This window comes from Camelus ferus, chromosome 4 (assembly GCF_009834535.1).
Source record: "Camelus ferus isolate YT-003-E chromosome 4, BCGSAC_Cfer_1.0, whole genome shotgun sequence".
Lineage (NCBI taxonomy): Eukaryota > Metazoa > Chordata > Mammalia > Artiodactyla > Camelidae > Camelus > Camelus ferus.
The window spans coordinates 34,750,840-34,770,971 of record NC_045699.1 but is presented as its reverse complement, the minus strand read 5'-3'; the positions used below and the strand labels follow the sequence as shown (position 1 = coordinate 34,770,971).

The window sequence follows — 20,132 nt, the reverse complement described above, 5'->3', positions numbered from 1 at the left end:
GGCCTCACAGACAGTGGGAACCTAAATTCAGGCTTAAACTCTGTCTCTATGCTGTAGTCTGTGCTGCCTCCTTTCTTTCTTATAGCAAATAAGCATTCTCATGTAGCTGGAAATATAACCATTGAAAGCTCCTCTATTTCATATTGCAACTCCTGCCAGAGAAGGTCTAGATCAATCAGAGTGCAGTCACAGATAACAGGAACACCTTCTACAAGTTTAAGCAGAGACAGACAACTGGTGATCAGGTTTTCAATGTGATCCCCACCCTCTCCATCACTCTTAGATGCTTACAGAATCACTGGAAGAGCTGGAGGTGCAGGCACCAGGCTGAGCTTCCAGGAACAACTTCCAGAACAATACTGCAGAGTTTGCTGCCACATTCAGAAGGCCACCCACTGCCTCTGCTGCTTTCCATGCAGGTGAAATCAATGTCTCATGTTCTGCTTCTTGACACCCACAAAGCTAAGTACCAGCCACTGGGACCTCAGCTACATCGGTCACAGAAAACCAAACATCTACACATTGTGCTTTACAATATGAACTTTTGCTTTCTACATCTCTCAGGGGCATCTGCTTGGTGTCAGTTAAGTCACACGAAAAACCCAGCTATAAAAGAGTCTGGGTAAGGATGTGCAGAAATCGGAACCCTTGTGCACTGTTGGTGAGAATATAAAGTGGTGCAGCCATTATGGAAAGCATGGAGGCTCCTCAAAAAATTAAAAATAGAACTACCATAGGTTCCAGAAATCCCACTTCTGGGTATATATCCAAAAGCATTAAAAACAGAATCTCAGAGCGATATCTGTACATCCATGTACATTGTAGAATATTTCATAATAGCCAAAAGTTTGAAGCAAACCAAATGTCCACTGATGGATGAATGGACTTTTTAAACATTTTTTTTATTGAGTTACAGTCATTTTACAATGTTGTGTTAAATTTGAATGGATTTTTTAAATGTGGTAAATACATACAACAGAATAGTATTCAACCTTAAAAAAGAAGTAAATCCTGTCACATGCTACAACATGATAATACTTGAAGACATAATGTTAAAATAAGCCTACCATAAAGAGACAAATACTGCATGAGTCCACTTATATTCCACTTAGGAGAATTACTTAGCCAAAATCAGAGAGACAGAACGTGGAATGGTGGTGGTCAGGAGCTGGGAAGAGGGGAAAATGGGGAGTTGTTTTTTAACAAAAGTTTTAGTCTTCAAGTTGAAAAAGCTCCAGAGATCTCTCCCTTCCCCACACCCCCAGTATTACACGTGCTTGTGTTTGGTATTTTACTATTTCAAGCCAGCAAGGTCTCTTGGGAAGGCATTTCCCCCTGGGCCAGGCAATAAGAAGAATCCCTATAAACTCCAACTAAGGCAAAGGAAGCTCTCCACGCCCTATGCGACATAGATTCCATGCGTGCAAACTAAAGTGAAGTCAAAAGCAATGTTTTCTTTTATTAAAAAAAAAATCACAAAAAAGAGGAAGTTCTGGAAATTTGGAAATTTTAGTCACAGAGTCTAGAGATTCATTAATTTGGGTGTGTAAATTTGTTGCAAATATACATGTTCATGATAAATATTGGGTATATGTGCATATGTGCAGTTTCCTAAAGTCCTTGTTACTTTATTATTTGGAGCAACTTTCTTCTTCTTCTGAACCTTTCCCATCTTATCCAAGTCTAAGAAGGCCTTTCATAGCCAAAAAGGCCTGTTAAGACCATCATTGTGTTTTCCTAATAGAAGTTAAAAATTTTAATCTAGTTTGGAGAAAAATCATATCATCTCCCTGGAAGGCAGAAGAAGTTTCATTCACTTTATGTTTATGATAGAATTTTTTTCTTCTAATCAAAAGTGGTTTGCATGATCATGATAGGCCAAATAATGGCCCCTCAAAGGTGTCTGTGTCCTAATCCCCAGAACCTGGGAATATGTCACTTTACATGGCAAAAGAGATTTTGCTGATGGGATAAAGTTAAGGGCCTTGAGAGCAGGCATTTACTCTGGATTGTCCAGGTGGGTCCAATCATGTGGGTTCTTAAAATCTGAGACCCTTACCCAGCTGTAGTCAGAGTGATACATGGCCGCAGAAGGGTCAGAGAGATGTAACATTTCTGGCTTTGAAGCCAATGGATATGGGTGGCCTCTAGAAGCTAGAGGTAAAATTTATACATATACTTCTCCCTTGGAACCTCCAGAAAGGAATGCTGTCAGTACCTTAATTTTAGCCCAATGAGACCCACATTGGACTTCTGACCTCCAGAGCTGTATGATAATAAATCTGTGTTGTTTTAAGTCACTAAGTGTGTGGTAATTTATTTCAGCAGCAATAGAAAACAAATACAATGACAAAAGGGAACCTCGCAGAGATTTTTTAAAAATACATGATGACCAAAACTATGTGGGTAAAGTAGGGATATTCTACTCAGCCATTCTCTGACAACAGATCATCTCCCCTGACTGCGTGGTAACTCACTTGTGGAGGGAACTCAGTGCTTTTTCGTATATGCTCATCACACTCCTCAGTACCGTGAAAAGCAAGGATGGAGATACAAATAGAAAGGGAAAGCACACTCTTCCATACATTCATAAGGGATGACTATATCTTGTAAGCTATGTTATCTAACTTCTCTTGACATTTAGTGAGATCTTGTTTGAATGTGCCAACCCTGTCACCCCTGAGTTTTGGGGTGTCAGGGCAATCATGTTTTCGTCCTTGAGAAGAAATATAAAAGATCGCACACACCCCAAACAAAATGATAGTAACAATGGAAAATGACAGCAGAGACTTAAGGATGATAATAGAGGACAACAGTCAGGGCCATGAGGTCTCGTCCCCTCACCTCTGGAGAAGAATTGTCCTCCAGTGTGGCCCATAAAGAACATCAATTTGCACCTTAATATTGGAGGCTTCTGGAGCTTTGACTTAAAAGAAAGTCATGGGAAATTATGTACTCCTTTTCCCAGAACTGTTTTTCTTTCTCAAGCTCACCTTTGAAAGCTATTGTTGCTCTGTTTTGCCCCTTCAAAGCCACAGTGAATAAATTTTTCATGAGGTGATATGGAACCATTATTAAAGTTACAGAAAATAAACGGAATACATCATGCTCATGAGAGATATGCCTCCAGTTATGAGGGTCAGCCTGTCTGATCAGACCAACCACTGTACAGCCATGTGCTTCCATAGTTCCTTGAAAATCCCGAGAAGCACAGTTAAATGTACCTTTGCAGACCAACACATGTACAGTGGTCAGCCCCCTGCCCCATGCCCATGGTCATGGACCCCACGCTCTATGCAGCCTTGCTGTGCAGTATAAATTTTCCCAATATCATGGCCATGGTTGATTGGCTTGGGGAAGGGCAACTGACCCAGACCAGCAAATCAGAGTCTCTTCTCTAAGAATTTAGAGAGAAAGGGTAGGTGTGTAGCACAGGGAGGGTCAGACAGAGACAGAGATAACTATTTCTGGAGAGTCACAACTATAACATTTAAACTCAAAAGCTGTTGGAAAACTAGATTTGTCCTTCAGGTAAACCAAAAAAGCAGAGGAAGCTACACTGTAAAAGACAGAAATATGAGACAGACACAAAGAGATACATTCTTGTGGTTCCCATCTGCTCCTTGCTTAGCTGCATCCCTGCCCTGGAATATTCTAAAACACCTCTTTGTCCTTTTAACAAATTCTTTTGCTTAAGCTGGTTTGAGTGGATTTTGTCCACAACCAACCAGTGAGTCGTGACGAATAAGGCCCGATGCTGAGGAGAAAGTTTGAGATGCGATGACATGGCTTTTTAGGGCAGAAGACAGCCTTGGCAGCCCACTGTATCACCCACCACTGTTAGTGCCTTGCTTCTGTAAGCAAATATGCAAGAAGTAACCAGAAAAGAAGGCTGCTTTTAAACATCTCTTTTAAAGTATAAGGAGGAGGGTCAGAGATTCCCTTGCTAGTCTCAAAAATAACTGTTTTACTCTACTTCCTCCTACATATATCTCACGAAGAGAAATAAACCAATGAGCCAACTGCTTTAGTCATTTACCAAAATGGCTACAATGGGAACAAATAAGAGCAGAAACTCTCACTAGTGAGCTAAATACCACAAAGGGCTACCACAGACTAGAATCTATGTGATGATGAATTACTGCATTGTATCCCTGAAAATTAAAATATGCATATTCTCCCTGCCCCCAAAACACACACAGCCTCTCTTTCTCTCTCTCTCTCTCTCTCACACACACACACACACACACAAATTCCTCCCTCAGTCTTAATGCCTCATGTCCCACTCTGTCAATTCAGGAGACGGAAGACAGAACTTTCCTAAGATTACAGAAATGATTACATGGCAGAGAAATGGCTGTCAGATCCAATACGATACAAAAATCTAACCTGAGCTATTACAGGGCATAAAGCCAATGTATGCCTTATTAACTGCTGGTTTCTGGCAATGTCTCAAATAGAAAACAAACCATATGAAAACATATACCTACCATGAGGTTTAGAGTGTGGGATTTGGATTCAGGTTGAATTTGTTTTCCATACTAGCTGCATTACTGGCCAGTTATGCATTATTCAAGCTCTCTGAGCCTCAGTTTCAACATCTGTTCAATGGGGGAGATAATATTAACCTCACAGTGTCATTGCTGCACCAGGTGCTCTACCAGGTATAAGATACCTCAAGTGACACTCCCACCAGTAAACAGCAAGGAGAACCTTCAGACATTCTGAGGAACCAAAGGTTCTTTGTTCTCTCTTCTCAGAGTTTTTCTAGGTCGGGTTCCCCTTTCCTATAATTAGGCCTAACGAAGGGCCCCAAGAAAAAGGGATAGAAAGTCAGTACTCAGGGACCTTCAAAGAAATCTATGCGTGAGATAATTTCTTCAACTCAAACCTACCTGCAACGTAAGGCACCTTCCTTCCTTCTTTCTTCCCTTCCTCCCTCCTTTCCTTCCTTCCCTGTCTTTTCTTCCTTTCTTTTTTCTTTTCTTCTTTCTTTCTTTCTCTTCCTTCCTTCTTTCCTTCCTTCCTTCCTTTCTTTTTCTTTTTCTTTCTTTCTTCTGGCTTTCACAAGAATAACCATAAGGAATATGTTACATTTGTTTAATAAAACAAAACAAAAACCCTGTTCAGCTCTTCCTTATTCAATCTAGATTTGCAGACTTGCCAGGGCTCATAAAGCATGAGTTTAGATTCTTATTCTCACCTTCACCCCTGTTCCCTACTGAGGCTAACTACCTCCATGATCCCTCCTCCCTTAGAGAGGAAGTAAGGACATTGAGAAGATGCCATCTGGATGCTTCTAGTGGCTAACTCAGCCCAGCTGCCTTAGTGCAGACACACTCGTCTACCTGATCAGTGATTTGTGTCAGGAGGAGTGGGTGTGCATGTCTCCAGCCTTACATAATTTTCACAGCAATTCTGCACTGCAGTTATCATTTTACTCACTGTACCAGTGAGGGATCTGTGGAGAAGAGAGATGGAATAGCTTTCCCAAAGCCCCATGCTTATTTGACTTCAGAACACCTTGCAGCCTGATTGGTCCTTAGAGAGGATAATTCACATTATGTCACTCCTCTGCTTGAAACTTTACAATGGTTTCATGTCACACATTCAGTAAAATCCAGACTCCTCCTCACAGCCTGCAAGACTACCTTGATTTGGCCCCTGACTTCTTCTCCAAACTAGTCAGGCATTGGCATCAGGAATGCTGACATAAATTTGCTAATAGAAGCGAATCTGGTTAATATAATATCAAATAATAAAGTATAATATTTAGAATGATTTTTTCTGCAGGGCAGAAATCAGCTGTCTCTACATTCTTGCTGTAGGCCAGAATCATTTGCATTTTTATCAGTTTTCTACAAAGGAACTTCTGTCCTTATAAAGTGAGATGATATCTAGCAATCAAAAGATAACCAAAAGTTATGTAACCAGCTAATCCCCAAATCACCCACTAGACAGGGCCCAGCACTCCACAGAAAGGACGTGCAAAAATCTTTTTTGCATATTTCCAAATCTTGGACAATTTTTCCTAAGAATAACTTTGCTGTACCTTTGCTTTCCATATAGTTGGGAGAAGACTAATGTCAGGTCCTGCTTTCCTGCCCAGAGTCAAATCCATGCATTGAAAGTGGTTCAAGGTAGGAGGAGGAGATTGTAGGTTCCACTGATTTGGGCAGAGATGGTACTTTCCAAGGTCACAGCTCTGAACAATGCCTGGTACGTGATAGACATTCAATAAACATTTCTCAAATATATGAATGAAGGAGCACAGACTTAAGGGAGACACATTTGTGTTTGAAAGCCAGCTCTGTCATTTACTGGCTAGGTGACCTTGGCCAACTTAATTACCTCAATTTCCACACTTAGAAGATGGAGATAATAAACCCTACCTGGCAGGTTTTTGTGAAGATTCAAAATAGTGTTTATGAAGTACTGCACATGGTGTCTAGCATATTGTAGGCCTTCCATATACAATAGTTATTAGTTTACATGTGTTGATCACTTACTGTACTCATATCAACCACCAACTATCTCCTGCAAAAATGTGGTGGTGAATTTTCAGCCATAAATTCTTCCTGGTTGTTACCCTGATAATTAAAATCATAACCAAAGATAGGAAACCGAATAGCAAATTCTTAGCAACAAAAGAATCCAACTATTTTTTGCTATCTTTTTAGTGTGGAGAATATTAAATGTATACAAAAAGACATCACCAGTCCCAACAACCATCCACCCATGGCCAATTCTTTCCCGTCCATTCTCTCCTTCCACATTATTTTGAAACAAATTCTAGACATAGGAGAAGAAAAACTTTTCTCTGCCATCTTTGGTTCATTGGCTGGGGAAGCCTATAAATTAAACTTAAAAGATGAAAGAGAGATTAACAAGAGAGAGGGCATATACACTTATCTATTTTTAAATTTACCTGCACAGAGACACTGCAAAAGGAAGTGAATACCCAAAGGAGTGGTGAGATTCGAGAGTTTATATACCATCTTAACAGGGGAAAAAGGAGAGGGGAGGCAGAGGGACACTTCTGGGAGAATAAATGACTTCTTAGAAGTGGGGAGAGAAAGGGCACTTATGGAAATACAAATGACTTTTTGGAAAGATAAATGGGCCCTTAGGAAAATAGATGGGAGATGTGATTGTTTGTGATAATATCTATCTGGATGTAGAGGTGACTTCTCATCTCCCCAAGGAGAATATTAGAGTTGCTTCTGGGAAGGGGATTTATGACAACTGAATTCTTCTGGGAGTCACTGCTTTGAGGCAGATAAGGGATTTCAGCAACTCAAATGCCTTCAGCTGAATGTAATTCTTATGCCAAAGCGGCATATTTTGAGATAGCATATCCTGATCCCCTTCAACATCATATCACTTCATCCATAGATGAAATTAGTTGTTTCTAAAAAACAGCTCTGTATGTAAAAGAGATGCTAGGAGGACAAGAATTGTCTGAAGGAGAATTAGAGGAGCGGTACCCACAGGAGATGCACTCCAATGTTGGTCATTGCAATTCATGGTAAGTGACAGTGTTCAGAACAAGCTATCCGAAAACATGGCACCTTGGCTGAAGGAGGCTGAAGAAACAGTAGAAGCAAGCATGTCTCTCTGACCTCCCACCCTTCTCCCCTGAAACAGGATATAAGACCCTCAGGTGAGAGGTGCCTTCCCTACACCAAGAGGAAAGGAGGATCCTGAGCTCCAAGTCAGAGGGACACAGAGGAATGTGAACAGGCCTTGCGAAGTTTCCCTCAGTTGACTACACTCACCTCATAGTCCTTAATCTGTCATATTCCTCCTCAACTGTGCACCTGTCATCAAGCCCAGTATGAAAACACTCAGGTTTAACAGATTCTTCAAGTCTTCATTTCCTTAAAGAAGGCTCCTGTGCTATGTAAAATTTATATTAAATAAACTTGTACGCTTTCCCCCGTTAATCTATTTTTGTCAATTTAATTTTCAGACCCAGCCAGGGACCTTAAGAGAGTGGAAGAAAACTTTTTCCTCCCCTATATAATCCCAGGATTCCACCGAAGCTTGATTTATATAAAGCTCAAGCAGTAAATTAAGTGTTTTTTCTGGTCACTTAACTGGAAGACAGATCTACGTCTGACATGCCACTTTGATCTTTCTCTTAGTTCTTCCTGGAGGCTAACCTCTCCCAGGAAGTATTATCTGAGTCACTAAATGCTGGGAGCAGGCAGGGTCCTCCACAGGATGTGTATTTGGGAGTCTTCCCAGTCCAGCCTCCAGAGTGGGTGAAATGTAAATTCAGTTGAAGAGAAGCTACTGGTCACTCTAATGCTGTTCCTAACGAATGTGTCTCAGTGTGGCAGCTGCTTTAGAGAAAGTTGAGAGACCAGAGTAGAATGGTGTAGACATTTTTTTTTGTAGAAAGTTTTGGAGGAGGGGCAGTAAAGAAATACTGACCCCAAAAGCTGGGCATATGGAGAAGGGTGGGTCAAGCTCAATGTAATCCCAAAGAGTTAAGATTTAGATAGTATGAGGCAGATGCAAATTAAAAATAAGAGTCTTAATTCTCCCTTTTGAGTATTAACTTTCCTCCCTCTGCTCTGTTTTCTTTCAGAATTTCTTTCTTTATCCTTTTCAAATATATGTAAATCTTTTTAATGGTTTTAATCGCCAGTCTCACAACTCAGGAAAATTTCCTCAAGGACCAGGCAGCCATCTCTTCTGAGTATAGTCATTGAGAAAAATAAGGTCCCCTCCAGTGTCCTGACCTGTCACCTAACTGAAAATTGCAAAACCCATCTAATTACTCACTCTATTTGACTACTCACCACTGAGCTACATAAAAGAGGGAGATTTCCCTCTGCCTTTGCAATCCCATCAGTGGGTTGTCTGTGATGCACATCACATTCTGGTTTGATGCTTCTTCAACATTAAAATTGTCTTCTTGAAAGCAGCTCTTTTGCTCCTTTCCTGTTTACCCATTTCTGTCCCATTCTAACCTTAACAGAACCTAATTATAGGAATGAGATCACTAAGAAATTGAAACTAACTCCTGACTTATGCTCTCCTGAAGGCACACCATGCCTAACCTGTTCTTTTCCTAGATAAAAAGGATGAATGAAGAATTAAGCAGTTAAAGAATGATTAGCTCTCTACCTTCAATCCTGAGCAATCCTGAAGGGTCTTCTCCAAAATTGCTTGAAACCCAGAGAAAGGGATGAATTTGGGCCACAAAGGCCAGGGAAATGGAAAACATTAGCTCAGATTTTGACTGGAAAGTAAAAACAAACCAGATAAAGGAGTGAGGATAAACAGCATGGTAGCTAAAAAGCATATATTTTAGTCTTAAATACCCTTAGGTTCAGGATCTAGTTTTACTAGTTACTAGCTAAGCAAGTTACCATTTCTGAGTCTCGGTTTTCATCTGTAAAACTGACATAAATATAATATCTGAAAATGTGAAGGAAAAGCCGGGCTGGTCTAACAAGATAACTCACAAGTCTAGGAATGTGAAGGAGAGGCTGGGCTGGTCTAACAAGATAACTCACAAATCTAAGAATCGGAATACTGATCTGAGTTCTGCTGGACTAACTTGTAAATCTAAGTTAATTAGTGTTGGTTTGCTGTTCATGTTTTTTTGCTAGCCAGCTGGATTTTCAAAGATATATATCTGGCTTTGGAATGTTGGTTTGCTGCCTCCCTGCCTCCACTTTTGTGATAATGCTGCTTCTAAAGCTGTTCCATGCCTATTGGCCGAATACCCCAAGCTTGTACTTTACCCTGTAAAACCTCATGTGCACGTCTTGGAGGTGTTCAGAGCTTCGGAGCAGAAGCCCCTCTGAGCCCGCCGGCGTAATTCATCTGAATACTCCAACCCTCTGAGTGGTGCTTGTTTCTTGGCTGGCCTGTCGTTTCCGTAACAAAAACTCCCCCAACTTGGAAAACAAAACAGTCAACTAAGCCCAGCAAGCGCAGAGTTCCACACAGGATCAACCCAAAGAGCAACACACCAAGGCACAGAGTAGTCAAATCGACAAAAATTAAGGATAAGGAGAAAATATTAAAATTAGTAAGAGAAAAGCAACAAATAACATACAAGGGAACTCCCATAAGGTTATCAGCTGATTTTTCAGCAGAAATTCTACAGGCCAGAAGGGAGTGGCAAGATATATTTAAAGTGATGCAAAGGGGAAACTTACAAGCAAGAATACTGTATCCAGCAAGGTTCTCATTCAGATTTGATGGAAAAATCAAAAGCTTCACAGATATACAAAAGCTAAAAGAATTCAGTACCACCAAACCAGATTTACAACAAACGTTAAAGGAACTTCTCTAGTCATCAAACCATAAGAAAAGAGAACAAAAAGGAGAGAGAGAGAGAGAGAGAGAGAGAAAAGACCTACAAAAGATTGCTTTGGCAGTTTCGGGTCTTTTATGGCTCCATATAAATTTTTTTGTTCTAGTTCTGTGAAAAATGTTTTATGAGTACTTTGACAGGGGTTGCATTGGATCTGTGGATTGCTTTGGGTAGTACAGCCATTTTGATAATGTTGATTCCTCCAATCCAAGAGCACAAGATCTCTTTCCATTTCTTTGTATCAGCTTTAATTTCCTTCATCAATGTTTTACAGTTTTCAGAGTATAGGTAACCTCCTTGGTTAAGCTTTTCTCTAGGTATTTTGTTCTTTTTGATGCAATGGAAATATTTATCCCTGTTATAAAATTCTGGTTTTTGAAGTGGAAAAAAAAAGTGAATGAAGGGCTGCAAATGGCAAAATATCCTTTTTTTTTTTTATGTGTGAGTTGTACTCCTTACATATATATGCTGCATCTTCTTTATCCACTCATCTATTGATGTGCACTTAGGATGCTTCCATATCTTGGCAATTATAAAGAATGTTGCTGTTAATAGTGGGGTGTATGTATCTTTTTGAATAAATTCTTATTTTGTGGTTGGCTTTATTCCTTTAATAACTATGTAAGTTTAAAAAGCTAAAGCTCTAAATGTTCTTAGAAACAAAGAACAGTACATACATGTAAATATAAAAAAAGTGCAGTATATTGTGTATATGTATCTATATGCAATACATTGTACATGTGCAGTCAAATTGTAACAATTCTACCTAATAAAACTGAAAACTGAAAAAAAATTGGCATAAATAGCATGTGAACAAAAAATACCCAAACTATATCAGTAAACAAAGAATGCTGAAGCCATCAAGTCATCAGCTGCTGCTGCCACTCACCACAGTGAAGACAAGCAGGCAGCCTGAGGGGGACTCAGAATAAGAAAGGACAGGATACTGGCCCTAGATAGCTGGATGCTTGTCAAAGGAATGATTTCAATGAGCCCAGATGTTTGCTCCTTCCCATACATAGAAAAGTGCTAAATTCTTTAATCTGAGATGTCTGGTTTTCTTCAGTTAACAAGTAATCTTTTAATGTTCCAATTACCTGGCCTTTGATGTAAAACTCCTATATATCCTAGCTCCTCCCCTACCTCTTTGGAGCAGTTCCTCAGAGCCATCTGACAGTCTGTCATCCTGACCTTTAGTCCTCAGAAATGTCCGCCAAATAAAACATAATTCTCAACTTTTAGGCTGTGCATTTATTTCAGTCGACAAGCACCTACAACAGATTTCACTTATTCCATGCATCCTGGATGGGGTGAGCTCAATGATTCTTAATTATTGGTAATGTATAATCTTAGCTATTTATAACTAATAACTTCTAGATGTTATAAAAATCTGAATTATGTTTAAATGAGTGCTGACCTAATAGTTGTAGTAAGCTAATAGTTGTTGCAGAAGCTAATAGTTGTTGAGCTGTAACACAATGATTTGACATGGTTCCAAGATTACCTGGCCCTGCAGTAAATCGCACTGGGTCATAGTAGACATAGTAGGGGAGATTTAGGACAAACACAGAGGATTATGGACTGAGATTTTGACAGAATCACTTTGGGAAATTTTTTTAAAAACCTGATTATTCCTCAGAAGGGAGCACTAGAAAAATATCCATGTGTTGTAAAACCTGAACCCCCCCAAAAAGGCCAGTTTGCAGGTGACAATAGGCTCAGGTTTCTCATATCCCTATGTAGTGGAGGAAATAAAAATTCCTTCTGTTCTAGTTTTTTGGATGGGACCTCTGTCATGAAAGACAGATTAGCAAGAGGAAAACCGAAGTTTATTAACATGTATATCTCTCAGATTTGTGGGAGAAACTCAGAGGTGAATAAATTCAAAGAGGTGGCTAGGACTTGAGCTTAAACACCATCTTCAGATAAAACAAAAGAAAAAAGGTGTAGGGGAGGCCAGTTATGGGAAAATAACCAAGAAAAGTACAGTAAACAAGGGTAACATTTGTTTTGCAGATTTAAATGCCTTCTCCATTAATGAGTCTTTAAGGATTTACAGTCATCTTTCTTCTCTTGATGCAGAGAAAGAGACGCCTTTACAAATGGTAATTTCCTTTACAAATGTAAATTTCCTTTACAAAAGGCTAACTTCAACTCTGTTTTCAGAGCTTTTCCTGTGTCTGCTGTTTCTCAAACTAATCCTTATGCCAAAGAGGCCTATTTAAGGTGGCATATTCTGGTCTCCTATACCTATCTTTCTATGATCATCTGACAGATGGCAGGAGCACTTTACAGACTCCAGTGTGCTGAGCATCACTCACCCCTAGACCATTCGCATCAGTAAGTGTGAACCCTTGACAGTGGGAGCCTCCCCTCTAGGAGTATATGCATGTCCTAGCAGGAAACATTTCAGTGCCATTTTCAAATATAACTGATATTACTATCATTTTTAAAATGACTTTTTTAGAAATGTAAAACAGACTTTATTTCTTGGAGTCCTTTTCTAAGCTCCAAAGTCAGTATTGGAAAATGTTGACAATGGAGCCATAGAAACCTCACTGGGAAGTCAAGACCTGGTGAAAATGCTCAGGACATTTGTCAGAGCTCCCAAAAGCTGATGAAAGAAACTTCATGCTCTAGTGGGTTTCTCCATAGTCAAGGAGCCCCCTTACAAAGCTGGCTTTGTAAAGAAGCCATAGCTCTGGGACTGGGCCTGCCAGGCTGACTTTCACGTCCAGAAGTGAGTGAGTCCCAAGCCTGATCCCAGCTGGAAAACTGGAATGTGCTAGGGGAAAAATCTGGGAGGAAGAAAAAGGCAACTCATTAAATTGCATGGCTGCCTGCCACCAAAAACACTGATAGTTTTAGAGATAGGGAAGAAGTGTAATTTCTCAGATCCAGAAATAGCGATCTCAAGTGTGTTCATCAAAAGGGATCTGCTTCAAAGTTGGAAGACTGATCCTCCACTCCCAAGAATTCTGCAGGAAACATATGTGCACAGATGCCATACACATCTGTTCTAAACTAAACTAACATGTTCGGGGGGAATGAAATTTTAAGGCCTCAAAAATAGCACCAGTGGATAGGAGAGCTATTCAAAGGACAATTTTTAAATGCTTGGGGCTAGAACTGTGAACCTAGGCCAAAAGAAGATCCGGTGCTCACTGTACAGCTCAATCTGTGTTGAACTGTGAATCTTAATGGAATTCAATTTGATGATCAATAGATACAATTTATTCTATGCCACCTTAGCCATAGACTCAAAAATAATAACCATTGTTTTAGTTACGTATGATGAAATTGATAAAAAACACTTCATTAAAAAAAAAACCATTTGTAGAGATTAGTTAAGCGTCCTCCATAACACTGAATTTTAAAATATGTTATAATTGATGGCAAAATTTACAAACTACCACCCACAGTTATTATACTTGTGACATGTTTTTTTTTCCCCCAACAGAATAGAAATACACAAATTCTAATGAACATGAAGTGGCTTTTTTAATATTCTGGTTGGTACCTAACCACCATGTCCATTACAAAACACCCAAATGCTACTTCTTCTTGCTCATTACCAGATGTGTTTTCTGGTGGATACAATGATGTGAGCCCACAAAGCACAAAACTCTGTTAAAGGTATTAGGGCTTTGCAAACTCCTTCAAAAGGCAACACAGGGCCTGTCACTAAACTAGGAATAGTAAAATACACCAACAACAGTAAGAATATTGGTGCTAGCATTTAAGTTGCTATTTAAGGGTATTATTACTATTAAAATCCTACTCCCACCCTGCTTTCTTTTAATCATATTGATGCCCTTCTTCTATGAAAGGAGGTTTCCACTGGATTTTTCCATAAATCATCCCCCTGGCTTTTAACCTTTTAAAAATTATTTTGAACTTCTGAGTGGTGAGTTTTGCTCTCATGGCTCCTCACTAAAGATTAATGAGACTTCAAAGATGTCTACTACTCTTTCTATTCATTTGAAACCATGTAACCCCTTCACCATTTTATAATACACATTTGAAACAATTACTTTATATGAATACATTTTAAATGCCAGAAAGATGGTAGACACATTTAAGAAGAATAATTAATGTGGTAATTTAGTGTCAGTGTTACACCAATATCCATAAAGGTCTAGAGTTATGTTTTTAAAGTCTATAATTTCAATTGAGTTCTAATTGATTATGACCATTGAGCTTGAGGAGATTCCAGGTAAAGGGGAAAACCTGAGAAAGAATTTGGAAACAGGAATATGCAAGGTACATTTGAGGGAGAAAAAGTTGTCCAGTTTAAATCATACAGTAGATATAAAGCAGTTACAGCAAGAGAAAAGGATGAAAGAAGATGTTCAGAATATAATTCAAAACCAGACTGAGGTACCTGTACATGATGCCAAGGGGAATAATGGCATGTTGAATATTTTTAAGCATGGACCTTGCATGATTTGAGCCAGGCTTTAGAAAGATTAACAGAACAATGGCTTGTAGAAGAGAATGGAGGAGTCAGAGGAGAGAAGACAACTGGAGCCAAGACTGGAAACAGGATGCCTCGTTAGAGCTATTACAGCACTCCACTTGGATGGTCCCCAGAATCTCATACCTAAGATCTATTCTTAGGTGTGAGATAGAACTCTTCATTTTTCTTCCCACAAAATACACTCCTCCCTTAATCTTCCCCATCTTAGTAAATGGCACTACCATGGACCCAGTCCCTCCAGTCAGAAACTGGAAGTCATACTGGACTTCTCTCCTACTTCTACCTCCACATTCAATCCATCAGGAAGTCTTGACAGCTCTACCACAAAAGGACATCCCTTATCCAATCACTTCTCTTCATTCTCCCTGCCCAAGCCTGAGCCTAGGGCACAATAAACCTTCCCCCAGACAGCTGCAACAACCTCTTGGGTGGTGTCCCTCTGCTCACATTCTCCAAATGGCACCCAGAGAGGTCTCCACAAAGTGTAAATCAGATCATATCACTCTTCTGTTTACAACCCTCCAATGCCTGTCTGTTGCTCTAAGAATAAAATGCAAACTTTTCATGTTAGCCTAAAAGGCCCTCCATATTCTGCCTTCTACTTAACCCTCAGATTTAACCTAGCTCTTCTTATTTATGATGCTTTAGCCTTCCTTTAGTCACCTGAACATACCAGGCTCATGCCCACCTCAGAGTCCTCTTAGTTTCTGGGAACCAGTAGTATAACTGAAAACAGAAGCCAGTGGAGTAGCAATCAAGACTCATTCTTTCACTGTGAAATTTTACAGGGCAGGGATTAAATCTACACATAGCTTTTCAACAGCCACATGTAAAGGTTTTTGCTTTGCGGTTGCAGCAGCTATTGTAGAAATCGACTGTAATAAAGAGGGTCGTCTTGTGGAGAGCTCTCAAGTAGAAGGATCTGCTGGCTTGTTTCCTCCCCTTGACTCTCTGGAGTGACATTTGGTTAACACAAACCAGAATATCAAAGATGGTAGTGGTACGGAAGGGAGGAGTGAGATTTCTTCTGTAACAGCCTGCCCTGAGGCTGCATGGACTCCTCTTACCCCAACTCCAACTCTCTTCCCTCTGCCATTTCAATTTCTCTACAGAACTCTTGGTTTATTCAAATACACATTACTTTCTGTTATTGTAAAATATATACCCTTGAACATGCAAACATATCCTCCCTTTCCTACTGTGTATCTTCTCTCAATCACACTCCCAAATATTTTCAAATATCTTAAATATATGTATCCAAAACATTTCCTATGAATATACGCAGCAGTGATTTTTTAAAAAGTTATCTCAAAGCCATCTCAGATGGCTTAAAACCATTTTTTTTTTTCAGCTCAGGGATTCTATCTATAAGTTGGTACATTAGATAGGGCATAATGTGAATGGCTTGTCCCACTTCACAATGTTTTGGGCTCAGCTGGTTAGTCAGGAAGACTCTTTGACTTGATACTGGAGATGGAAATCAACTGAAGGTTTGGCCACTGGAACCTGAGATGACAAGAAAATTAGGATTGTTGCCTGGACTTTTTTTTTTTGCTGAAAAAAATCCTAGACTAAGACAATAGGAACAAAGATGGGGACTGTACTCAAGCAGAAGGCAAAGCATCCACACACCAAGTTCCCCTGGTGTTTTGAGAGCTATTTAATAAATAAAATGGAACAGACTTGGTGATGGACTGCATAGGTGAAAAGTGGAAATGAGAGAATGGGAGGTATTGGGTGAAATTCCCAAGTTTCTGTCTTGTTGTTTACTGATGGGCGTGGTGCCTTTTACTGAGATCAGGTATGCACAGAAGAATCCCTGTCCAGGAGATAATGACAGATGTTGAGATATATGAAGAATGTATAACCCACAAAAAATACAAAACCCAAAACCCCAAAACCTGAATGTCTGTGCATTACAGAGTTTATATGCTCTGGACATGTAAAGTCAGTATAGATTCAAATTCTGGTTCTGCCACTTACTAGCTGAGCCACCTAGGTCATTATTATGCCCATTTTTATCTGTAAAATAGACATCCTAACAGCTGTGTCATAGTGTTGCTGTGAGAATTGATGAGATGAGCCATATAAAAAACACTTAGCAAAGTGCTTGACATTTAGGAAGGGAACAATAAATGCAAGTACTAGCCAGTATTACTTTTACACACTTGCTTTCCATCTGGAGAAAATATCACCAACCATAAAGGTTTTGCAATGATCCACCTGAATGTGGTTTAATCCCTGTTTTCCACCGCAAATTTAAAACTATTTTAAATGCAGTGCAGCATTGGAAAAGAGTTGCTAGCAGGCTTGTACTTCTAAACCTTTTTCTTTTCTATTTCATTTTGAACTCAGTAAGCCTACTTAAAGCAGTTACTAACCTTGATGCTGGATATCAATTGGAGATTTGGGTAAATTTCAAAGCAATGTAGATATTTTAGGATGTCAGGGGAAAATTGGAAAATTATGTCATCTGACCTCTAATTTTTGGATGAGAAAATTAAGATCTGAGAGGTTAAATGACTCATCTGAGGCCACACAACTAGAAGCAGAGTTGGGACTAAAACCCAGGCCTTGTGACTCATAAACTGGCCCTTTCATCTCTAACATGGAAGCCTCTAGCAAAACAGTCCAGAAAAATGTTTACTGCACAGATTTTAAATGTATGTAATGAAACCAACTCCACTCTAAAGAAAAATACAAGTTAAAACAAAGAACAAGCACCAAAGTAGAAGTTTAAAAAAGTAATGGGTTTTTATAAATCCACTCTAATGATTCCTTTTGAAAAATAGATGAATGATGATTTAACTGGTATCTTATACCTTTTTAAATGTGTGTTCTTAGCAAGGTGTCTGACTACCTTTACATATGGGAATAGACTTATCTCACACTCCTGAATTATGAGTTGCTATTTATTGGGTTTTATTTTGAGGATTTGGTGATTTTTTCCCCTCTGCAACAATCAATTAACTTAATGCTGTGTTCAAAAGTATTCATTCTAAAGAGATTTTGTTTTAAAGAATTTTGACTCAATAAACCAATGAAATGGTTATATACTATTTTTATAATCAACCCGATTTTCAAAGGTTGAGTTTAAAAAATCTGAACATCACAACTGGGTCAATCACATTGTGGTATTTCTGTGTTAATTATGTAGAACCAACGAAATCAGTTATCCTGCTTACATAGAATTAAAGCCAGAGATACTTATTTCTTCATATCATATTTTGTAGTGTAAAAAAAAAAAGAAGAGGTATAAGAAAAAGAAAAAAATCAGGGCAAAACTGGAGAAAAAATTAAAACACACTTTCTGATGTTGGGAAAAAAAGGATGTTGGGTAGAAATAATATTTAAGAGAAAAGCCAACCTAATTGACCTGGATTATGTTTAAAGGATTCTATTATCTCAAAGACCTGGTATCCATAGCAACTGAGACATCTCTATACTCACTTTTTCTATTCATAATGAGATAAATAGCCAAAGAGCTTGCTATTTCCTTATATCATTATATCACAGCTAATAAATTACTATTTGGCTGAGACATCTTAGCAAACCCTACTATTGTTTTATTTTTAAAACAGGACCTCACCCCTCCCCCCCCAAAGAAAAAGAAAAAAGAAGAAAATGTAACCAAAACACAGGAATGAAAAATCAGCTCACAAGGGAGAGTTGCAACAGCACATCCAAGGAAGGAAGCAGTTACTCTCTGAACTCGGCCCCATGCTGGCTAATGTCCAAGGCAGAGAAGCATGTTCTGGGCTTCTGCCAAGTGATCGTCATCTGGCCCTCCATCCATGCAGACCTGTTACTTTGAAAGAGAGTCCAGACCCCAGGGAGGCCAACCTTAGACAGACCAAAGATATTTTAAAACAGTGGCAGACATGTGTCTTCTGAAAACATAACTGATTGTTGTTACAGGATAACTTTTCTTCATTCATTAAACATTAGCTGCACATCTATACGTACCAGTCACTGAATAAGGATCTAAGGATGTTAGATGTGGACATGGCAGTCCCAGCTGACAAGAAGTTCATATCCTGCAAAGGATCAAGATATATCAAATTTCCTATTAATAGCAGAAAAGGATGATTACCATCCCTCTATGATGGGCACATCATTAGATAGTACCCTTAGCACCAAGGATGTTGCAAACAACTGACAAAAAATAAATGTTGAATGAGTATAAGTACGCAAGGGTATGATCAGGATGGAGCTAACAAACAATACTGAAATTGTAACAGGGAGGTCTTCAAAACACAAAGCCTCAAGTTTACGTTAATGAAAGGAATGCAGTTGAAAAATTATTATAAATAAAGATAAGTATAATTAAGTTTTTCAGAAATTTGTGCTAAAACTGGGATTTGAATCTGTGCAGAGTGGTTCTAGAGATTTTTGTGCTTAACCATTATACTATGCCATCTTTTAGAACAAAGCAGAACAAGAAAGGAGGACAGATATAAAACTCTTTCTACAGCTGCTGTAATTTTAAAAAAAAAGAGAGAGAGAAGAAAACCAGTCCAAAAGTACAAACTACAAACCTTTAGTATCCAAACATACAGTTTGAACTACATCTATTCATTCATTCATTTATTCAACAAATATTCATTGTGCATCCCTGAGCCAGGCTTTCTTTTGAGCACTGTAGTTTTCATGTGAAAACACATTAAACTATTGCTCTCATGGTCTATTGTATCCATAGGATTGGCTACCTTCAAACACACCTATGATTTACTTATTTATTAAGCTCATTATCTCCTCTTAACAGAATGTAAATTCCATGAGGACGTATAATTTTGTGTTTTGCTCCCTGAGAAAAATTGTCCCTAGAGCAGTGCTTAGAATAAATACTGCGATCAACATTTGTTGAGTGAATGAATCATGGAGGTTACTTTTTAGTTTGGGACAACATAGGTTTTTAGAATGAAATAATACTTAGGAATATATATAGGGTAAAGTCATAAATTTCCTATGCCTCATTTCTCTAAAATACAGAAGAGATAACTTTCAATTACTATTGGATTTAGAAGGACACTATACGTTTTAAGCAGGATATATGCAACCATCACCATAGTGAAGTTTAGGACATTTTCATTACCTCAAGAAGAAATTCTGTACCCTTTAGCTATCACCTCCATATCCACCCATTCCATCCCCAGCCCTTAAGCAAACATTAATCTACTTTCTGTCTCATAGATTTCCTTATTCTGGACCTTCATTATGAGCGGAATCATAAATATATGGTCTTTTGTGACTGGCTTCTTTTGCTTGGCATGTTATCAAGGTTCATCCAAGTTGTAGCATGTATCAGAGCTT

The 20,132-nt window shown here is 38.9% G+C and overlaps 1 protein-coding gene across 4 annotated transcripts in view; it reads right to left on the bottom strand.

Annotated features, from left to right (window-relative positions):
* Positions 1–20,132, bottom strand: part of C4H9orf135 (chromosome 4 C9orf135 homolog) — a 240,842-nt gene that overhangs the window by 73,596 nt on the left and 147,114 nt on the right. Inside the window, exons 7-9 of one of the 4 annotated variants that reach the window (XR_004319251.1) lie at positions 18,786–18,856; positions 18,480–18,662; positions 3,291–6,216 (exon numbers count right to left, since the gene is read on the bottom strand). The exons of 2 other annotated variants lie outside the window; for them this stretch is intronic. The gene's annotated coding sequence lies outside the window, so the exon portion shown is untranslated. Of the gene's footprint in view, positions 1–3,290; positions 6,217–17,957; positions 18,663–18,785; positions 18,857–20,132 lie in introns of those variants that run through there. One more of the 4 variants, XR_004319250.1, reaches the window with a different exon arrangement.